At 41.1% G+C, this 19,849-nt stretch overlaps 1 protein-coding gene across 1 annotated transcript in view; it reads right to left on the bottom strand.

Annotated features, from left to right (window-relative positions):
- Positions 1–19,849, bottom strand: part of KIZ (kizuna centrosomal protein) — a 146,378-nt gene that overhangs the window by 44,096 nt on the left and 82,433 nt on the right. The window lies entirely within an intron of this gene.

Below are 19,849 nucleotides of genomic sequence, written 5' to 3'. Positions count from 1 at the left end.
TAGGGAAGCTCTCAGAGGCTACTGAGTCATGTTAAAAGGCCTCAGAAGCTCCCCTGAAGGGGATCCCACTGGCCCAAGATGAAACAATTTGAGCACCAACAACAATGACTGCAATGGACTGAAACACAGCAAATATATGAAAATCATGAGTTCATTTAAAAAATAAATAATAAAAAAATACTTAAGTTTTAAAAATAATAAAAACCTTTGGATTCAGCCTTGCAAATCAAGTACATCTTGTCACATGCTACATGGATGAATCTTAAGGACATTATGCTAAGTTAAATCAACTAGTCATAAAAAGGCAAATACTGTATAATTTGACTTAACGTAAGCCATCTAAAATGGTCAAATTCATAGAAATAGTGATCATAATGGTGCTTGCCAGGGGTCTGGGGGGAAGGAGAAATGGAGAGTTGATTAATGGGTATAGAGTTTCAGTTCTGTAAGACGAAAAAGTTCTGGGGATCTGTTGCACAACAGTATGAATGTACTTCATGCTACTGCACACTTACTTAAAAATGGTTAAAATGGTAACTTTTGTGGTGCATTTTACCACAATTAAAAATATAAACCAACCAACCAACCAACAAACCTTTGGAGGCTGGTAAGGCAACTGCTCATTCTGACAATTGGTAAGTAAAGGGACAGTATCATTTATCCTGCCTTTGTGGTAAAAAAAAATGCATTTCAGGGTTACCAAGTAGTTGATGGGCAAAGTTCTTCCAACTAATAAATGCAGAACAAATGAATAAATTAGAAAAGCCACCATTTCTAAGTCCAGATTAATGAATGCATCTAAGAGATGATTATAATTTTGTGAAAATTGTGTAACAGTAAACGCTGTACTAAAGGTATCAGTGTGCCAACACTCGAACCCATGGATTAGTCCTAGCAACACTACCAGTGGGACAACCAGCCATCGTGTGCTGCCTGCAGAGGTGTACCAGAAGTACTAGCGCCACTTATGATGTTGTCTTGCCAAAATAACTGGCCTGGAACATAATCTTGTATTTGTATTGAGCTACCAGTTTATGGGTAATATCACTTGGATCCTGATTCAAACAAATCAAATGTAAAAAGACTGAATCAAAGACTGAGACCATCAAGGCCAACTGGCAAAAAACAGGTATTAGATAAGGAATCTAATTAAACAGTAATGTATTAAATGCTTATAGATTAAAGAGATAAGCATTTGTATTTGTAAATGAAATGTTTTGTCTGTTTTAAATGACTCAGGGAAAAAATGTGGGGAAGGGAAAGAGTTAACACAAGTCTAAAAAAATGTTGACAATTGGTGGATCGGGATGATGAATGCATGAAATTTCATTATGTTGTTATATTTGCTTTTGCGAATTTTTGTTTAAAAGTAAAAAGTTAAAAAAACAGTGCATTAATATCTGTGACTTGATTGGAAATGCATAAAAATAAATGACTGAGATTGATGGATAGATGGAAGGATGGAAAGACAGACATAAAACATCAGTGCAATAAAACGTCAGTGGTAGATATGGGTGGTGGGTGTATGGATGCTCACTGTACCATTCCCTTTATTTTTCTGCATGTTTGGAAATTTTCATAATAAAATGTTTGGGGGCAAAAGTAAGTCTATATCCAATTCAGAACCTTCTTTAATGCATCTCAATTGTTATAATCTTTGCTTCACCTAACCAAGACTTGCATAAAGTGGGATGTGTCAGGGGGATGGATCCCTGAACTTCTTTAAAAACTTCCTAGAATGATTCTAAAGTTTCTGGCTCGTCTGGTAGAAAGGTCCTTCAGCACATTGAATTTCTTAGTTTCTTCCAGACTTCACTGAAGTCATAATGCCACCCAATTCCTTTGTTCTGATTCTATATAAATGAAGGAACATCCATTTACATTTGGTTTCACAATAGATTTCACTACTGGGAAAATGCACTCACAGGGCATGAGCAAATTCTAGTCTATTCAACTGTTGTATTTCTTATAATGAGTAAATCAATTGTGTTTCTGGTCTGAAAGCATATTTAGCTAAAACAGGTTGATTTTGGATGAATTAAATCAATTAAATTAGTTGGGATGGATTGAATGATCAGAGACCAATCTCTCTGGTGATTGATACACATGACTTCTGTAGAGGCAAAGCCAAGACAAAACTCTGGCTACTAATACTCCCACCAACTATAACCATCTCTTGGGTCTTGGGATGAGGAACTTGCTAAGGTTTCCTATAATTATTATACATACTTCACAAAAGGACAAAACCATTAATTGACTTGCAGGGGGTCAAACAGCAAAATGAGCTCCTGAAGGAGGTACAGCATCAAGAATTTGTGACTTTGGAACAGCTAAGTCAAAAATCAAAGCACAAAACCAGGCTTTTCTGCAGATTTATTTCAGGATAGATTGGGCAAGGAGTCCAAGAGTCATGGCTGCCTTTGTATGAAGTGTTGCCCATGGTTCTACATGAATACACATATCAGAAGATCTGCAAAGTGGTACAAAGGACTTAAAAAAGGTTTTTTTTTTTTTAATTTTTCCACCTTGATTGGAAAATTTATAACATCAGTGCCACACAGAAAGAAAAACAAAATTTGGTGTCAGATAAATTATATACTCCTCTAATTAAAATTTTAAATTATTTATTTACTTTTGATAGAGGAGAGAGAGAAAAGAGAGAGAGAGAGAGAGAGAGAGAGAGAGAGAGAGAGAGAGAGAGAGAGAGAATGTGACCAGGGGAGAGGCAGAGAGAGAGAGAGAGAAGCATAAAGGGAGAGCCTGAAGCAGGCTCTGTGCTGTCAGCACAAAGTCCAGTGTGGGGCTCGAACCCACAAACTGTGAGATCATGACCTGAGCCAAAGTTGGACGCTTAACTGACTGAGCCACCCAGGCGCCCCAATATACTCCTCTAATTAAAAATATAACAAAAGAAGAGACTTTAATCTTTAACTTCATATATTTGGACTGGCTTCTAATCAGAAAATTGCAATTAACACAAATGTACCAGTTCTTCCTAACCACAACTGATTTATAACAGATTGGTAATTTGACCAAAGTTTTAAATGGAGACAAATTAATAAACAGCCTGAATTTTGTTATGAATACAGGCAGAATAAAATAAAGAGGATTTGACATACTGTAACCCAAACAATATAAAGCTGACTCAATTTTTCAGCATGATTTTGAGAGTACAATTGGGCAATTGTATTTGAGAATAGCCAGTAAAAGAGACAACTAATTAGTTGCACCTGGAAAAACGTATAAAGTAATAGGTAGTCTCATTATGGTTTTTGTATAAGATAAAACTACTTATTTAGTAACCATTTTCATTTTAAAATATGTTTTCCTAAAGGCAACGATGAACGGAACTTTTTATCAAGTACCCCAAATGACATGAATCAAATTGTAATAACTCATCATGGTCTAAAATAGTGACTTGATACTCTACCTAAAAGGAAGCCTTTCTTTCAAATGAAGGACTTTGAACACTTAATCCTTGCTATAGCAAAGATCAATAATGACGATAAGAATCATTTTGTTCTTTTTTCCTTTAAGATGCTTCATTTTATGAGCAGGAATTTGGAGGTCTTCACACTATCTTTTAGAGTATGCTATGAGGCAGGTGTCCCATTCTACACATGAGATTAGAGAGACAGATGTCGATTGCCATGGTTTGGTCAGGGGCACAAACAGGAATTCGGACACACCGAACATGGCTCTACTGAATGGGCTTTAAGGAGTTCATAACCTGTTAGAGGCTTCCCACTCTGCCTGGCTTACACTTCTATGACATCAGAGTCATTAGCAACTGAAGAACAAAAGCACATTATTCTTTCCAAATCTGTGTTTCTGGAATGGTTTGTCTAATTGACTAGTCTGATCCAGGGGAGATCACCAAACATACAGGAATATTTCACTTAGGGGAGTAGCCAGCAATAACTACTGATGTTGAGGGGTGCAGGGGGTGGCTGGAGCCAGGAGGGCAGTGGGGAGCTGGATGCCACGGTTAAAACCATTAGAAGGAATACGTATTTAAAGACTTGACTACTTGTCTCTCACAGGTCATATAAACACTTGGCACTTTTTCTGGAGCTAGAGAGTGAAGCAGTGACAATCTGAATGCATTAAACACTACTATCCCCAGTCACAGTACATGGGACAATTCTAATTGTAACGGAACATAACACTGACATTAGTAACCATTCCTGACTTCTTTATCTGGCTTTAAAAATGATTGTGGTAACCAGTCTTGAAGGCTCCAGATATTAATTTTAAAATTTGTGTTGGTCATAAAGAAGGCTCATTTCTTAGGAAAGGCTGATTTATACATAACTGTAGGTCAATAGTAATGTAAAATGCAACCTTTCATAATGGAAATCAATGCTTTATCATGCATGTTGAGAAACTATAACAAACATCAGTCTAGTAGATGTAGATATTATATCTTCTCACCCACAATCACACTTTGGCAGCCTAGGTTAAGAGAGTCAAACAATGAATCATTTAGTCTAACAAGTCAGTTTGCACAGAGAATTATAAATGCATATATGCTTCCTATGCCACACGTCACACTATGGTTTATGCCGAATAGTATATCAACAGACATAAAAGGCAGTGAGAAAGAAACAGGAGCCCAGGGAAAGAGTCTCACGACACATAAGCACCGAATGACCTATAGAGCACAGAAAGACTCCTCCCAGCCAGCTTCTTCCACCACCTTGTAAAGGAGTATTTTGAGACTGCTGTTTTTTTTATTTCACATGATAAATATATGTCAGAGGATTTTCTTGTATTTTCTTGCCTTTATTGCTTCAGGCTGAAAAGCTATTGAATAGGAAGGTCATTTCCAACATTTTCCATAACTTGGGGATCACTAGTGGAGATGTAGAAGTTGATGTAAATAAACTCAGGACTCGTGAAGCTCATCTTGTGGTCTGTGAAATGGAACCATTCGCTTGGCCAAGTTTTCTTGTGACAAGGCCCTTTTAGAGACCATTATTTATTTGACTTCTCACGCCTTAATGGGATCCAATACACACTAGACTTAGGCTGAACTCTACTCTAAAAACTTGTGAACATAAAACAGCCTACAGGGCACATTAAAGATAGAGAATGATATTGGAGGTAAGATAACCAGACCCCAGAAGCCCCTCCCAGGCTCTCAGCCAAACAAGGTCCTTGCAGATAGACTTTCACAGACACCCTTCTGCTGACCACGCCTGAGTAATCATCTGTTCTCAACTAGTAAATGGCAGGATATATTTTACTAAGAGGAAATAGAGTCAACCCCCAAAATACAAATCAAAGTTAGAACACAGGCAACATTTACGCCACATGAATTAGGAACCCACCAGATAACAGTACTGGATAAACCATTACACACATTACATATTTGTAATTCTACGAACTCGGTAAGCAGCCCAATGCCACAAAACTTCTGAGGCCATGAAAAGAAACCCAACTGCCTAAAAGGCGGGTAGAGGGTATGGAATTGGTTTCTTTTAAAAAATTTTTTTTTTCAACGTTTATTTATTTTTGGGACAGAGAGAGACAGAGCATGAACAGGGGAGGGGCAGAGAGAGAGAGGGAGACACAGAATCAGAAACAGGCTCCAGGCTCTGAGCCATCAGCCCAGAGCCCGACGCGGGGCTCGAACTCACAGACCGCGAGATCGTGACCTGGCTGAAGTCGGACGCTTAACCGACTGCGCCACCCAGGCGCCCCTGGAATTGGTTTCTAATTGACTTAGGAAAAGTGTACAAGAGTCATGGTTCATATGTGCTGATTACCTTGCAAATAATTAACTCTCCCTCTCTCTCTCTCTCATCCCAGAATTGTGGCCATTTAAGGGATATCTCTGAAATGGTGGCTCTCAAACTTGAGGGAGCAGAGTTCCCTTAAGGACTCATTAAAACACAGGTGGCCGCACCCACCTCCAGATTCCTGATTTAGTGGGTCCTGGGTGAGGCCTGAGAACATATGTTTCTAACAAGCTCCTAGGTCTTGTTGATGGTCCAGTGACCCATACCTACAGATTGGAGACCGGTATCACTAGCACGACCTTGGAAATTAAGGAGTGCTTCCCTCCGGGTGGTGGTTATACTGGATGGTATCCTGGGTTGCTCTCGGGTATACGAGTATGCCAAAGGCTACCTGTGCTCCCTCCCCACTTCCAAAGTAAACCCTTAAAACATTGCTATGATCAGGGATTGAGTGTATATATCCAATTAACAGAAACAAATACATTTACACAGTAGTAAATGATACAGTTTGTAAGAAAAGGCTAAATTGACAATTATAAGTGACGACCCCAGTGGTGACTGTGTGAGTTCTTCTGTGACCCTTTACATTTGGAAGTGTCTGGGAGCAAGAACAGCCATCCCACCCCGCAGTGATTAATACTTGACTTGCTTTTCATCACTGCCACCCCCAGGTAAGAGTTCTGGGGGCTGGTGAAGGACAGCTGCTCTGCAGGCTTCAAGGTCTCCTTTCAGAATGTCACTGTGATTATAGAGCCTATAAAATAAAACAGGTGCTGCATGAGATGTTTATTTAAGCACAGACGGCCCGCTTCTAGAATCTATAGTGGTTTTCTTGGTTTATTGAAATATATCTGTAATATAATCTAGACATAAAAATGCACCAACTAGACTGTCTCTCGACAAAAATGTAAAATGGGGCAGTTTGGGAAAACTTGTTTGTGTGCATGTGGCAGTTTTAAATCCATCAGAGGAAGCAACTTTTAACCCTTTGAAGACTTTAATGTTTTCAATCTACAGCTATGCAATCTCATGCCACATTGCACCTGACTGATAGGAATGCTAGATAATCTTAACAGCGGAAAAGGCTAATTTTATATTGTCAATCATAACAAAGTGAGAGCCCCACAACTCATGTGAAATTTACTTAAATTGTCACTGCTGAGAAATTGAAAACTGTTGGCTAGAGTATGGGTTATATCCTCCATTCCTGAATAATAAAAAAAAAATGACTATTATTTCTTCATTTGGATCTCACTACAATAACATTTTCTTTGTAAGAACAGGAAGGCAAGGGAAGAGGGATTTAGCCTTCATTGTCTACTTCCAGGTAGAGGGGAGGAGTGGCAGAGGTTAACAACTTGGCCACTGTTTCTAGTTAGGTCTGTCATGGTACCATTAGCCTCCAAAGAGATTGGCTAGCAACTTGCCTTAAAAAAAGGTGTCTGTTTGGGGGAAAGCATGATTCTAAAAAGTTATTGGGGAGGATATCAAAAAACAAAACAGTATTTCTACATTAAAAAAGATCACAGTTGGGAATGTTTGATACATGCCCCCAAATGAAAATGAAGCAATTCCTAAGGCAATGGGTTAACAGCAAAGTATTATTAATTTGTAATTAGTTCTATAGTTGGTTAAGTCACTGGATCCATTTGATGGCCATGTGCCTGATATCATGGGGATAAAAGAGATGTGATCTGTCCTACTTGAGGGTGAGAAAAAACTGTGGGCATAGTACCCTCCCTACCCCTACCCTTCCCCCCCCCCCCCCCCCGACACCCCTCACCATTCCCTTACTCTGATACAGGCTTTTACCCTGGGCAGGAAATAAAAATGGATCCCTGGATTCAAAACCTGTTCCGGGCTCTGGGCCACACTGTCAGTGCGCCAGCTCATTGCCAAGTCCTGACCTGTTGTCTAGACTCTGAGTTTGGAGTCTTAGTCCCTGTGGGCCAGACCCTGGGTTGGGCCCTTCACTTATGAGCTCTGCTGCCCAAAACCTTCCAGATTCCTGGCCTATGTCACTTACAGTACCTAGGAATACTTTTTTCTTGGGTAAAATCTGTGTCCTAATTCTTCCTGGAAGGCTTTATCTTACCGCCACTCAATTCACACAACAATACTTGCCCTTAAGAAGAGGAAGATAAGCCCATCAGTGGTGAGCCAATTTTAGAGATGTAAAGGGGAGCTCAGGATGAGTAGGCAGACAATCAGCAATGATGAGGAAGACCTTCTGCCAGCGATCATTAAGACAGAAGGGGAGATAAGACTGCAAGCTCAGGAGCAGGTGATAGGAAATGCCAGGTAAGGGGGGGTGTGGGTACCAGTAAGGAGACAAGTTTGGCCAGGTAGGGACTGCTGTTGGTGGTGATAAGCTAGTATGGGTGACTGGTGAACAACACGGGGGTTACGGGCACCGAACGCCCATGCAGTCAAAAATCCATACATAACTTTTGACTGCCCCCAAACTTAACTACTAATAGCCTTCTGTTGACCTGAAGCCTTACTGATAACATGGTTAACACACATTTTGTATGTTATATGTATTCTATACTGTATTCTTACAGTAAAGCTAGAGAAAATAAAATATCATTAAGAAAATGATAAGGAAGATAAAATACATTTACAATACCATATTTAGTGACAAAAAAACCCCCAAAAAACCACGTATACGTGGACCTGTGCCATTCAAACCTGTTGTTCAAGGGGCAACTGTAATGGGAAATAAAATTCGATATAAAACTCTGGTGAGAAAATAGCAACAAATCTTTCAGATGTCCACGCAATGGCTGGTTTCCTAAAAGCAGTGTTTTTGAGAGGGTTAGCCTGGGGGGTCACATGCTAATGCTACTGGTGAGGCCCCAGGAGCCAGGAGACTAAGCTCATGTTCTAGGAGCCAGCAGGGGGAAAGCAGTGGTGGGTGAGGCAGAGGAGGGAGCGATCACCCACAGTGGGGGCTGGTGGGGGCAGGCGTGGAAGGCTGGGGCCCGTGTTTCCTGCAAAGGGCCAGCCACTCACAGCTCCCACTGTGAAATGGGGGTCTCAGTGATGCTGATCTTCCTAGTGTTCAAGAGAAGCTAGAAATCTACAATTGCAAAGTTTATTTTTATTTGCCATGTTCCAAGTTTACAAATGTGGCAGTTAACTCAAAAGAAGGTTAAATACTATGCTGCACAGAGCCTGCCTGTGGGTTTGGGGTCTCCAGTTCGAGTGCCTTTAATTTGATTTTCAGAACCAGGTGGTGCACCCTGGACAAGGACCATGGCTTGGATGTTTCTATACCTCCTCTAAAATGTCCCCACGGGTAGAGGAAGTTAGCAGACACTCACTAATGCTGGGGTACCAATGTAGGGTGTGGGCAGGGTGTTGCTATGAGAACAGCCTCCCTCCAGGGGAAGAGTGTTTTATCTTTGCCATTCTTAGGAGTGGTGATAAGAGAAAGCAGACAGTTTTTTGTTACTGTTTATCAAATTCTCTAGAGAAAGCGCATCCCTCGTTGCCTGTGTGTGCATCTCTGTCCCCATCGAGCACGGTGTGCCAGTGTTCAGTAACACCTGATTGTCCAGTCACATAACCTTTGTTCTTTTCTAAATGTGAGCCTCCTGTAGACTAGCTTGTCTCACACCGGTCTAGATGCTTCTCTGACCATCTCATTCATCGGGCTCTTTCTTATCCCTGATTTCCTTTAGCACTCACCATACAGACGGCATCCTTAGTTACACTAAACAGTCCCCTAGTTATGTCCTTTCTGCTTAGCCTTCTCAACAAAACCAAAAGCTTGTTGAGAACAGCAATTGGACTTGTGAACTGTTATGTTTTAAGTTTCATGTAGCACTCAGCATGACACTGAAGACACACTTAACAGCAATATGTGTTGAATGGCAGGCCAAGATTTAAACCCAGATTAGAGAAATTCATGACACACCTATTTCTACAGTTTTTACATAGTTGTTCTACCAGCCCAGTACTTCCAGGGCTGGGCAACAAGTGATCAATGAGATGGATAATTACTATCTGCACAGAGCTTACAACTACTCTAGATGAACTCAAGTTTCTCTGGCTGAAAGAAGAGTTGGTATGTGCTGGGGATTTCTAATAGGTATTTCCCCACATGGTACCTGGCTTTAGTTTGCAAAATATCCATCAGTCCTTTGCTAAAACTAACTCTAGTCAAGAATTCAAACACTATGGAACTAAAGATTAAAGACTATGTGTTATGGAAACACTGACTAACTATATTGGAATTCAGGACTCAACTTCTTTTGTGTCTTCTATTTGTATTCCTACCAAAATGATTCCTGCTGGAGGGGCATTGGTCCAGTGAGGCCAAGTCCAGTCTTGCCTGGGGAATGTGTGGACTGGCCTGGCCTCAACACATGGGGCCAGTTTGTTCTTTGTGAAGTCCAGCAGGTGGACAAATCTGCTGGTTGACAGGGAATTGTTAGACACACAAATGGAACCTTTAAGAGGTGTATTTTATCTTACCCAGCAATGGTTAAAGCATACAATACATAAAATTTTGGGAGGGCCTAATTTAAAATAATTCTTCCTAGTTTCATTTTCATCTTTTACTGACACAGAATTTTGGAGATAATTTGAAAGAAAACAACCCCATTCTAGGCTAATGTGAACACTCAGTATATGTATTTTAAAGTGAGGAAGAGAGAAAAGTGCTATGCTTTTTTCTTTCAGTATTGTGACCTGAGAATTACTTTTTGACAAGACAAAAACATAAAAATAGAAACAAACCCTGTATGAGGGTTACAGAAAGTAAATGATTCCTTAACGCTACCTGGTAACTCTCACCCATTCCTGTAGGTGTTACCTTTTCAGGGACTTCGAATTTAAGCATTTCAGCTGCAGCACTACAGGCTCAACTTTCAGGTTTTATTTTCTCTAGGGAACAACAGTCTCAAAATAGATGGTAATCACTGATGGTAAATGGTAATGAGTTGGCTTACAAAATTTTTAATGCTACTGAAAGATTGTAAAGCACCAGGGCTGGTCACAGAGCAAAGTTTTAGTGAAGGAAATCTGTATTTCAAAATAAGCAAAATGAAAAGGCATCATTCGAAGAGGTGGTCCACAATCTGGGAGCTTGCAATTTAGGAATAACCCATACACAGAAAGGTGGGAAAGGAGCAATACATAGGACCTTTGTTTCCAATTCCAGTGCCTGCAGCAACACTGGCTGGAAAACTCAACTTGCTCCTCTTCATCGGTTTGACGTAAACATAAGAAGGCTTTGATCTTTAAGCTAAGAGCACATGTTCGGGACAGAAAAGATTACTTTTTAAAACCGTCATTTTATCTAGTTCTGGTTTTGGTTTTTTACACTTCATTCCCATGGACATTTGTTGATTACAATTAACATTTCAAATCCTAAGAAGCATGAGGATTCTTTAGTTTAAATAGAACAGAGTGCATTCATGTACCAAACATTCAGACCACAACTGCTACAAAATATAACTAACGAACCAAAGCCGACTGTTGTCAGTCAAAACCTGAGACGTTAATTCAATTTGTGGAGCTTACTGGTCATCCTGAGGCAATTTAGCACCTTCACCAATAAGAGAAAACCTCCAGTGACCTCCCACCCATAGGTATACAAATACAACAGAGAACCAGAGAGGTCTCTAGAAGCTCTACCTCCATAAAGATGCAAATTAAGATTTAAACAGTGTAACAATTGGCCAGAGCTAATCCTTTTACAGAGGTGTAAATGGCTATTGAGAACTGAATTCCGGGCTGCTAGCTTTTGTTAAGTATCATTACAGACAAATTTCATCAGAGAGTAATGCCAAGCCACCAACTCTGAGGACTATGGATAAAATAGTTTCATAAATCCAGTGCAATTTGTTTGCTTTGATACCAAATTTCCTGACCATAAATCCAAACAAACGTGTAAATATAAACCACGTCAAGAATTAGTGCCCTGGGAAAATAAACTGGAAGCTACTATCTCAAGCCTGACACCCGATGGCTGGAACAGCTGTATGTGCGGCCACAGTGAAGTTTGTATATGGGGTTTTGTTTGCCACACAAAACAGTTGTAGAAAGGACAAACACATACATAGTTAAACAGTATTTTTCTTTTAACGGGCTGTCTTACAAAACCTATGTTTTGGTGGCTACCTCGGTCCCCATTGTGCAGCCCTCTGGGTGGTCCCTTCCAGGGGGCCACTTGAAGGGAGCACAATGACAAAAAGGAGGAAGGAGGGGACTGCGACACAAAGGCCAACAGAGCAGGGCGGTCTGCGGCAGGCTAAGGACCAGGGGTCAGCAAACAAGGCTCCTTCTCTTTACCCAGGAAACAAGGGCTCCTTCTCTTTACCTGGAAACAGTGTGATTAAGCCGACAGCTTGAATTATGGGTTACATTTTGTAGGGTACTGTCCGTCTGTGTTAAGGTCCCCTCCATTGTAGCGGAGGCTGCACAAGCAAAACCCTTGCCTTTTCCCCCACTTTGGCCTCAAAACAGACCTCATCACTCTGTAATTTTCAGAACTGCTCTCTCTCCCAGGCCACCTTTTTTTTTTTTTTTTTTTTTTTTAAAATTTTAAGTTCCTGAACGAGACACTGGACAGCCTGAGAGAATTTGTAGTAGGTGTTTTCTTCACCCTTAAACAGAGATAAGCAGCCTGAACTTATAAAGAGATTTTAGTAGCCCAGAATCATTAGTTCCAGCTGCAGACATCCTTTGTGAAATGTGTAAGGGTTCCAGTCTGTTTTCTCCTTGATAATCTATGGATCCCCTACTTAACACTTTGGTTGATAAAAACCCTTGCAAGGAGGGTGAAGACCAGAAACATTTACTCTTGCTCCCTGGGTTTCCTTTCAGTCAGCACTGACATGTTACCAGAGGGGTGTTGTCATTAGGGCTGCACTCCCCAGTCTCAGGCACACACAACAGATTTAATTACACCTGGCTTCAAATATCTGCTGCAAAAGAGAACACGGTAAACGTCCTACCACCATACACCTTATGCCTTTCAAAAATGGAATACAATCAGGACCTTCATTTTGGAAACGTTTAAAAAATATTATGAACATAATAAATTTCTGCTTATTAGACATTATCATAATCATTTCTACAATTAAGCTCTACGGAGTGCTTTTGGTAAAAGGGCATCTGATATTGTCAGGGTAGTTCCATCTTTGTTGGGACTTCATGACTGATGGAGGACCATAAAACAAAATCAAACTTTTGCTGTGCTGTTACCTGGCTGCCTCTGCATGTGTGTGTGTGCATGTGTAAGAAGGGAAGCATGGAGCCTCAGATTGGGCTGACAAGGGTTACAGCACGGGAGGGGATCCAGAGAGAAGGAAAACCAGAGGATACAATAGGGTGGTGGGTGGGCTTAAGGAGGGCTCTTGCCACATCCAGACCCCATAATAAGTTAGTATGCCAGTTCGTGGGATAGGTGAGTCTCCTTGGAGGCCAATAACTGATGAATGGGAATGAGGTCCAGTGCAGTCACCCTCACTGAGGGGGAGCTCAGATAAGTAGACCAGTTCCCTCTCTGGATTCTGACTCCATGTTCTGGGTCCACCACCATGAAGACAGTAAGATGGAAGTGGCAGCTCCCTGGGAGGACACTGCCAAAAAGAACACTTGGCTGTTGACATTTGCCTTCTGCTATGCCAGGATGGTAGAAGTCAAATGCAGGACTGCTGAAAAGACTGCTGGTTTGCTGCTGGCCCTTCACAGGTCATTGCTGTATTACAACGAAGAAGCTGAATCAACTTATTACTTAAATGTGCATTCACCTAAGAGGCTGCTCAGAAGAAGCCAAAGACGAAAAGAGAAAACAAGAAACAAGAAAGTGGGAGATGCTAAATCATCAGTACGAATTAATAAATGGATTAACTGTGGAGGAAAGGCAGGCAGGATGCAAACAAGAAAATGAAAGCTAACAGCTCCGCCCTCCCACATAGACCTTGGGAGCCAGGTGATAAGGCTTCTTTCCTTTGGGTCAGAGTTCAGGGGATGTCAGACAAGCAAATCCCTGATTCCTGCTAAGTATACTTTTCAAAACAGTGGGAACCAATTCCAAGTGTGCTCATTATTACATATGTAATAGTGCTTCCAAACTACCAGGTGCAGTGCATGTCCTTGTAAATACATAACACAGCTCATCAGTAAGGACATAGGATGCATGACTCAATACCAGAAATTCAGGGATTTGATTGCCCAGGAAAGTAGTGCTTTCCAATGTTTAAGGTGGCAGAACACCTGGAATTCACAGAACTTTTTTTTTCAAAATAGCATGAAATATTGATATATTTCATTTCATCATATAAAATAGAAACATTTTTATAAGCAATGACTATATGTATGCAATATAAAAATCAAACCACAGGTACATCTATGCATGATTAAAAAACCAATCTGTCAAAGCTAACAAGATCAGCTGCTCCACATTTTGTTATTATTCATCTGCTGCTCTCATGCATTTTATCTTCAAGTAGGCAGGCAGTAGCAGGTACCAAAGTTTTAGTAAAATGATTTTGAGAAAGTTCTCAAAATCACAAAGATTCATTGTCCTACAAACTTGGAAAAGATCATTATACTCAACTGCAGAATAATTCTACTGAAATACATGTGAGAATCACTGCCAAAAAAACCCCCCAAAAAACGAAACCACATTATTTTAAACAGCAGATTCAAACACATTTCCTGTGCATCAAAATGACAAGCAGATTAAAATAAATTTACACTGACAAAGGAAAATAGCAAAAAAAGACAACTAGTTCAAAGCCATAAAAGACAGGGGATCCAGAACTGCTCCTCACATCTGGTGCACTGGGGTGACTCGGTCGGTTAAGCATTTGGCTCTTGATTTTGGCTCAGGTCACTATCTCACAGTTCGTGAGATTGAGCCCATGTTGGGCTCTGCGCTGACAGCACAAAGCCTGCTTTGGATTCTTCTCTCCCTCTCTAAATAAATAAGTAAACATTAAAAAAAAAAAAAAAGAATTGCTCCTCATATCTCTCTTACAGGTTAAGGCAACAGTGCAATAGTTGGGAAACTAGGACTTAAATGGTAAGATTAAATATAAAAGTACAAGCAAATATATCAAAGTCTCGGTTTTTGCTTAACTTTTGAGATTTTCCTTGTCTCACCTGCTTGTCCTGTCTGCACACACTCCCTGCAAAAGCCCTCACTGAAGGGAAGGTTTCCCACTCAGCTCTCAGGCTCAAATGTTCTTTTTCAAATCCCACCTTAAAATGCATTTGGGTTTTCCAGAAGGCTATCACTAACAGCTCAAAGACTGTTCTTTAAAGGTGAGAAATATAAGTTAAAGAGACTAAAAGGAAAGATGAGCCATAAGGAAGTGAAGGAGGAGGAATAAAATAGGCAGCAAAATGGGGAAGTGAAGCCAGAGATGAAGTGTTGAGGTTTGTCACCCAGCAACCTATAACATTTCAGTTTTGCTCTAAAGAACTACCACTCCCCCATCCCAACCACTCCCCACCATGGATGGGGCTCAGGGTGAAGTCTGGGGTCCAGGTGCAAGCTAGTGGAGCTCTCCCCTTGCTACAGTGACTGTGGAAGGGCTAGGAACAGGATGGGATCAGAGCCAAAGAAAGATTTTGGCTCAGCACTCCAGGACAAAGGCCACCAGGATGCTGGGGCTGAGAACTGAGCCAACCCAGGGGAAATGGAGCCAAGAAAAAGAGAGTCAGAGCCCAGTGGCATCATCTGAGCCTTGGATGAAGCCAGGCTGCAGACTATCTACCACAGGACTTCTTGCCACATGCCAATAGAGTTCCCTCTGACTTAAAGCTGTTTAAAATAAGTAAATACAACAGAAATAGTAATGGACACAAAGAGTAAAGAAATTTTAAAAGAAGTGAAAAGGCAAAAATTTTCAGTAATTCCTTGCTTTTGCCTCAGTTTTATTTTTATTATAAGCATGGTAAGCATTTGATTATAAAATATAAAATACTTTCTAAGGATATTTAACACACATGTCCAAAAAAGTGGCCGTTAAAAGCATCACCGTTACAGGAAGCTTTCCAAGGCTGTCAGTGAAAGCTATGAAACCAGCCATATAATTAAAGGTGCCCTTGCCTCCACAGGGCAAACACCACAGAGCTGCAAGACATGTTTTTTAATCTTTGGAATTCAGAAGATTAAAAAAAAAAAGCCCACAATAGCTTTATTGACATATAATTCATATAACATAAAATTCACTCATTTAAAGTATATATTCAATGGTTTTTATTAACAGACTCATACTTGTGTAATCTCCCACAATCTAATTTTAGAATATTTCCAAAAGATAGTTTTGAGGGCTTGTTTTTACCTTAACTATTTTTCTGATTATAAAAGCAATACTTATTCATTATTAAAAAAGCCTGAGTGCTATCTTGGACACACCTCCTTTGGCTGTTTCTGCATCCACAAAGTCTTCTTTTGACCAAGTGTAGCAGCAGTGTGGCTGCCTATTCACTGCCCAGCTCCTTACTTCCTTTTCACAGAACCTCAATTTTGTTTAGGAATCAACCTTCCTCTCGAGTAACTCCAATTCAGGACTAGATCACAATTAGTCTAAGCCAGGGGTAACCAAATCCAGCCACGGCCTTCTTTTGTACAAGCCTGGAGCTAAGATTTAAAAGGGGAAGAAGGAGGGAAAGGCGATGGGGGTGGGAAGAGGAAAACAAAGCCTAAAATATTTACTACCTGGTCCCTCCCACTACAGGCTTCTTTCATCTCAGCCAGTTATAATAACCCTTGCCAGTGATTGACTTAGGAATGGGCCTGTGACTGAATTTAGGCGATGAGATGTTAGAGGAAGTCTACTGAAGGCTTTCCTTGCTTCTAATAAAGAGAATGGAGAAGAGCAAGTGTCTTTCTATCTTTGGTGTCTCTTTACCTTTGTGGTATCTAGATGAAGTTCTTGGCACTTGCATTCGTCAGCTTGTACTGCTATAACAAAATGCCACAGATTGTGTGCCTTAAATAGCATATTCATTTTTCACAGTTTTGGAGGCTAGGAAGTCCAAGATCAAGGTGCAAGTTGATTTGGTTCCTTGGTGAAGACCCTCTTCCTGGCTTATAGACAGCCACCTTCTTGTTGTGTACTCACTTGGCAGAGGGAGAAAGAGAGCTGTCTCAAGTTACTTCTTAAAAGGGCACCAATCCCATTATGAGGGCCCCAGCCTCAATGACCTCATCCAACCCTAAACACCTCTTAAAGCCCCCATCTCCAAATACTATCACATTGGGGTCTAGGGCTTTGACATGAGTTTTGAGGGGCACAATTTAGTCCATAATAGCATTCTGCTGCCATCTGCTCCTGGCCATAGGATAAGGCCAGTACTGAGGCTGACAGCAACAAAATGGAAAGGGTCTGGGTCTCTGATGACAGAAGTGAAGGGTGGCATTAACCAATCTGAGGGTCTGCTTTATTCCTGGACTTCCAGAAATAAGAAATAACAAATATATTTATTATTGAAAGGAGTTTGAAACAGTGTTCCTGTTATTTGTAGCCAAGAGCAACCTGATATATCAAGATAATTTATAGTTGAATGTTCAACAAGGCCAAAACACTAACTTTGAAAAACAACAAACTCTTACAGATGGCTTTTCAGTAATTCAGATTCATATTTCACTGAAAAAAATTTAAGGAGGTATCTTAAAATGACAATCCTGCTCCTGTCACCTTGGCCCCCACCATATCTCCTCTTATTTTTACAAATATGAGCAATAGAAGGATCCTAGGCCCGTTTGCTATTAGCCCCATTTTCTTGAAAACCTAGCCATGTTCCAGTCTTTCCTACCTTGTTTGGGTCTTAAACAACCAGGGCCTGACTGTCAGAGTTTCCTCTCCCAACATCTGAAACCATGGTAAACTTGTCCCACTCAGAATAAACTACTTTCAGATCTCAAATTTGTGTTGAAAGAGGTTTAGTTTTGCTACACCCTGAGCAGGATTTGGTCCGTTGTTCCCTCCCTGGCAGAGGTGTAGGTGTGCCACCTTCTCCCACTAGCCTCCCTCATCTTTTCCTCCTCTACCATCTCCCTCCCCTCCCTTTCCAACTCTTGTTTGGCTCCCAGAAAGCTGGGGCAGGGCACCTTCACATGTCATTGGGAGACTGCTCTTAAAATGTTGTGATTTACCCAAATATCAAATGGTAAAAAGAATTCTAGGAAAATAGTGTCAGCGTACTTTTTTTTTTTAAATCTCTCAGAATTCCCCTATAAAATAAAAAAGAAAGACAACAACTAGTAGAGCAAACCAAAAACTCACAAGTAATATCTACCAAAAAATTAGGTGACAGAACACAAGGCAGTGTGACCAACTCAAGAGCAACCCAACCCATTACATCTGCAACTGTACAAAAGGAAGTGGAGGGACAACAAAAAGACACAGGATGTTCCCCCAAACACAAAAACCTCCCCTCCACATCAGCAGGTGGCACTCACCAGAAGGACAGCAGCCCATCTGGAAGGGGGTCTGCAGGCCCATTTCAAGGGTGAGAACAGAGGGGCTTGTGGCAGGGACAGGAGCGGCCCTGTGGTCTGGGACCTCACTGTTCTCAGTGCTTTTTCAGCCAAGAGTTCAGCCCTGAGAAGAAACTGCTGGAAGTGACCTCTAAGTTGAACTGAACTGAGGCAATAAGAAAGACTCTTTCCACTTAATGTGGATGAGGGGAAAGAGGCAAGAGATCCAAGAAAGCTAGAAGCCACACTTAGAAACATTATGGGAGAACCACAGAAGAGGGAGCTCTGGAGCCATGAAAAGCAGGAAAGCCAGCCTGGTCCACCTGCTCTTCCAGAGTGCGGGAGAAGGCATCTCATTGGAAGGCAGTCCCAGAGGTGATTCTGGGTCCCCTTATCAGTACAATGCAGGCAATGACACCTCTACTACATAGGACCATTGTCGTAAATGAGACAATGTGTATACAGTGACTGGCACAGCATCTGCTATGTAGCAAGCACTATTATTATAAATATTAGCATATCAAGTTTATATGACAACCTTAAGCCTAACCCTAACAAAATATTAAAGATTTTGGGTAGGTCAGGTGAAGTGTGGTAAAACTCCACTGTTCCACTCCAGGGGACACCTCCCGAGTTGTCCGCCCCTGGACTTGGTGCGTCTCTCCCCACATCAGTACTGGAGGTGGAACTACCCAATTCTGCCTCCAGCCTTCCCTTTCCTGGGCTGTATGCTGCCCCTGTTCCACCTGCTCACACATCCTTGCTTCAGACAGACCCTACAGCTGATTAGTCTATGACCTTCCTTGAAAGTAACTTTTCAGCCCTGATTACAGGCATGCCTCAGAGATACTGTGGGTGTGGTACTAGACCACCGTGATAAAGCGAGTATCACAATAAGGCAAGTCAAATGAATATTTTTGTTTTCCAGTGCATATCAAAGTTATGTCTACACTATACTGTAGTCTGTTAAGTGTGCAATAGCATTATGTCTAAAAAGACAATGTAAATACTTTAATTTTAAAATATGGCTAAAAAAATGCTAATCAGCATCTGAGCTTTCAGTGAGTCATAATCATTTTGCTGGTGGAGGGTTTTGCCTTTATGGCTGCTGAGTCATCAGGGTGGGAGTTGCTGAAGGCTGGGGTAGTTGTGGCAATTTCTTAAAGAAATGAAGTCTGATGCATCAATTTACTCTTCCGTTCACGAATGATTTCTCTATAGCAGGTGGTGCTCTTTGATAGCATTTTACCCACAGTAGAACTTCTCTCATGATTGGAGTCAATCTTCTCAAAACCTGCTGCTGATTTATCAAATAAGTTCATGTATTCTAAATCCTCTGTTGTCATTTCAACAATCTTCACAGCTTCTTCACCAGGAGTAGATTCCATTTCAAGAAAACACTCTTGGGGCGCCTGGGTGGCGCAGTCGGTTAAGCGTCCGACTTCAGCCAGGTCACGATCTCGCGGTCCGTGAGTTCGAGCCCCGCGTCGGGCTCTGGGCTGATGGCTCAGAGCCTGGAGCCTGTTTCCGATTCTGTGTCTCCCTCTCTCTCTGCCCCTCCCCTGTTCATGCTCTGTCTCTCTCTGTCCCAAAAATAAATAAACGTTGAAAAAAAAGTTAAAAAAAAAAACAAAACAAAAAAAAAAAAAGAAAA

The sequence above is a fragment of the Herpailurus yagouaroundi genome, unplaced genomic scaffold, assembly GCF_014898765.1.
Source record: "Herpailurus yagouaroundi ecotype Mexico unplaced genomic scaffold, PumYag 196, whole genome shotgun sequence".
In the NCBI taxonomy this organism is placed as follows: Eukaryota; Metazoa; Chordata; class Mammalia; order Carnivora; family Felidae; genus Herpailurus; species Herpailurus yagouaroundi.
This window is presented reverse-complemented; position numbering and strand designations above follow the sequence as displayed.